The following is a 3,876-nucleotide window of genomic DNA, read 5'->3' as shown; positions in this document are numbered from 1 at the left end:
GACACAAACACTGTTTCTTGCAGCACTTAGACTTACACTATGGTACTCCCCAAGCTATAAAATATATGACCACAATTAGTGGGCAGAAGCAAATCTCCCTGGAAAAATCCTCCTGCAAACATCAACAGCCCAAAGGCTTTGACCTAAGATTGCTACCTGTCATCACCTGTGCTACTGCATAAGCCACTCAGGCCCCACGGAAGCCATGCAATCAAGACTTCAGTAAAGTTCCCTTGACTTTGATAAAGAGAAATAACAAGCCACAAAGCTGATATCCCCTCCCTAGCACCATTCCAAAGCTGAGTCTTAATTGGCTATTAGACTTCCATTTCTGACCCTTCGTGATCACTTTCTTTCTCCCAAGACTCTTGCTTTCTCCCTGAAAAGGCATAGAACATAAAAAACATATTTAAAAAGTCATGAACATTATTGCTAAAAAAGACTAATCATCTGTCCTTCCTCTTATTTTCTAAATATATTTATTTTTCAGAGAGCTAATCCAGGAGCTGTCTTTGTTTTGGCACATGTGTCATATAAATTCTGGTCCTTTCTTCCCACCTACTGAAGGAAGTACAAATATCTCACCATCAGTCTTGAAGGATAGGAGTTGCAAAGTTGGAATGCTCAATTATGCAAACAGCTAAGAGAAGTCTCAGGACCACCCTGCAACTTTAGAGTCATCCAGTATAGGAGGCAAACCTCCTGCTCTGTCAAAAAACATAGTCGGATTAATGTGTCCCACATACCATGATGTCAAGGCCAGAAAAATTCTTCATAGGAGATGCTCCATGCCCTATTTTAATTTAGTGCTATGGAAGAGACCAGTACCACATTCCCACCATATTTCATTTTATACTCATCTTCCAATGATGTAATAAGGTCTACATACAGACTTGCCTACCTTAACATAAACAGTTCTGACCAGTGAAATGTGATCAGGGCTGATACTGGCAGGGCAAAGTTGTAGCCCTCTCTAAAAGCAGAAACACAAGATTCAGGCAGCCCATCTAGCTGAGCTAACACATGAAGAATGGTTAATACTATCTCTTAACTGGCTCTTAGGCTATTCAGCAGTGTTAAACTTGTTATTTTAAGTGACAAGATTTGAAACATAATTTGCTACCAAACAACATAATCATTCTTATCTTAATTAATACAGGCTTCATACAATTATAGGCATAAAAATGATTATGTTTCACAATTTCTTCCTCTTGTAGCTGAAATTGAGGCCCAAAAAGTCTGTGTGGCATGTCTAATGTCACAAAACTACTCAGAGGTACAAAGAAGCTTAGGATTTATATTCTCTACAACTCAATCCAATCTTCTTCACTTTATAACAGAAATTGTAGGCTCCCAGAAGTTAGCTTGATCCACTTGATCAGTGTGGCCTAGCTTCATTCAAAATGTTTACAGTTCACAAAATTCTGTGCAAGCTTAGCTTGGAGTGAGATCACTGCACCCGTCCCCCCAGTGCCTGTGGATCCATCAAAGCCCACACCAACTTTGACTCCAAGCGGGATGCCCTGAACATTGAGATGGCCATCAAGGCCAAAGGTGTGCATGGGGTCACCATCATCAACATTCTGACCAACCACAGCAATCCACAGAGATAGGACATCGCCTTTGTGTACCACAGGAGGACTGAAAAGGAACTTGCATCACTGAAGTCAGCCTTCACTGGCCACCTGGAGACAGTGATTTTGGGCCTATGGAAGACACCTTCTCAGTATGATGTTTCTGAGCTGAAAGCATCCATGAAGGTGCTAGGGACTGATAGGATTCTCTCATTGAGGTCATCTGCTCCAGAAACAACCAGGAACTGCAAGAGATGAACAGAGTCTACAAGGAAATGTACAGGACCAACCTTGAGAAGGACATCGTTTCTGACACATCTGGTGACTTCTGCAAGCTGATGGTTGCCCTTGCAAGAGTAGATGAACATAGGATGGCTCTGCCATTAAGTATGAGCTCACTGACCAAGATGCTTGGGATCTCTATGATGCTGGTGTGAAGAGGAAAGGAACAGATGTCCCCAAGTATATCAGCGTCATAACGGAGCAGAGTGTGTGCCACCTGCAGAAAATTTTTTTATAGATACAAGAGCTATAGCCCCTATTATATGTTGGAGAATATCAAGAAAGAAGTCAAAGGACAGGATAAATCTTGAGGGGATTTCACTGACCTTATCAGATCCAAAAGTTACAACTCTTGTTGCATAGGTCCTGCTTTACCTTGGTCTTAACCATCCAGCAGAAAAGTATAAAAATGAAATATAAGAAGTAAAGCCATGCTGTTATGTTGAGCTGTGGGGGACTCAGGTCAACAATTTCTGACATTACCAGTAAAGCAGAAGACCCAATACTATTATGGGCTACTGGACTCTTTTAGAATATTTTGCTGAGTTAACACACCTATAATATTCAAATAACGGAACTTAACAAAAAAAGGGTACAGAGATGAATGTCCATTTTGTATCTGTGTATTCAAAGTGGTTAGGATAGATATATAGTTACATTCTCTTAATGAATAGAATGATTTGTTCTAATGGTGTTTGTAAATAGGATGTCATGTCCGCATCTTATACAGCAATTAACCACTAGGAAGAATGTATGCAATGTGTTAATTATTGAAACTGTCCTATCAATTTGGTTTGAAACTGTCTTCTTGCTATTTGTTTCTCAAAAAATTATGAAAAATAAAAAAAAAGAAGTCAAAGGAGACCAGGAAAATGCCTTTCTGAAACTGGTCCAGTGCATACAGAACAAACCCCTGTACTTCGCTGACCAGCTGTATGAGTCCATGAAGGGTAAGGACACTCACGACAAGGTCCTGATCAGAATCATGGTCTCCCACTGTAAGGTGGACTTGTTGAAAATCAGGTCTGAATTCAAGAACTACGGCAAGTCCTTGTATTTCTACATCCAGCAAGACACCAAGGGCGACTACGTGAAAGCGCTGCTGTGCCTCTGTGGTAGAGATGACTAAACTCCAGGCTACCACAGGTCCCCTAATGTCCTAGAGAACCCACTTGCGACTACCAGCCCCAGCCACTCCCCATGGAGACACCCCAGCCCCTTGCTCTAGTCATCCAGGTGCTTGGCTTCCCGCAGCTTCTCATTGAAGCGAAAGAAGTACACATTCCGAGGAGTCAGAAGTGAAGTCTGTGATGTGAAAGAAATATTTTTCCTTGTGTACTGGGTCACAAACAAACTATTTTTACTTTAGAAAAAAAATCTAAAATATTCAAAGAATGATAAATATACGGATAACATAGATTGACATTCTAGAAAAATATGTGCATTTATATACATATAATAAACATTTTCATATAAATATGTGTATAAGTTGAGACATATTAGTATGAATATAGGTATAAGAAGGCTAGCTCTATATGGCTTGCCAATGTCTTTTACACAACATGTAGGTAAACATGTGTAGAATCATATTAACCAGAGTTATCTTGGTTAGTTTTTCATTTGTTATTGTTAAGTGAGGAAACAGAAGTTCAAGAAGTAAAATAATACTCCAAGTTCATGCTACCAGCTGGTAAAAGAAGCAAAACAGGATTCTACACTGTTGTATTTAGGGTTTACAAAGGAATATAGGACACTTACTTTTAGGATTATTTTATAATTTTCACCAAAAAGTCAAATGCAGAAGAGTACAAATGATCTAGTTCACACACTAGAGGCCCACATAATACAGCTAGGGACTGGATCCCATAGAAATGCCCTTTATGAGTCCAGCTAAAGACTAGAGCCTATGGCAATGTCCTCCAAAAGTCCAACTGGAAGCCTAGGGCCCATGACAATGTCCCACGCAAGTCCGTATCAAGGCTCTTCACTGAGAAAGCCCAGAAGTTAGTGGTGGAAGCTA

At 40.1% G+C, this 3,876-nt stretch overlaps 1 pseudogene; it reads left to right on the top strand.

The window, feature by feature from the left end:
• Positions 1-1,397: 1,397 nt before the first annotated feature.
• Positions 1,398-2,985, top strand: LOC101590960 (annotated as a pseudogene).
• Positions 2,986-3,876: the final 891 nt, after the last annotated feature.

This window comes from Octodon degus, unplaced genomic scaffold (assembly GCF_000260255.1).
Source record: "Octodon degus isolate 3935 unplaced genomic scaffold, OctDeg1.0 scaffold00241, whole genome shotgun sequence".
Lineage (NCBI taxonomy): Eukaryota > Metazoa > Chordata > Mammalia > Rodentia > Octodontidae > Octodon > Octodon degus.
Note: the sequence above shows the minus strand (reverse complement) of the source record. Positions and strands in the feature narration are given on the sequence as shown.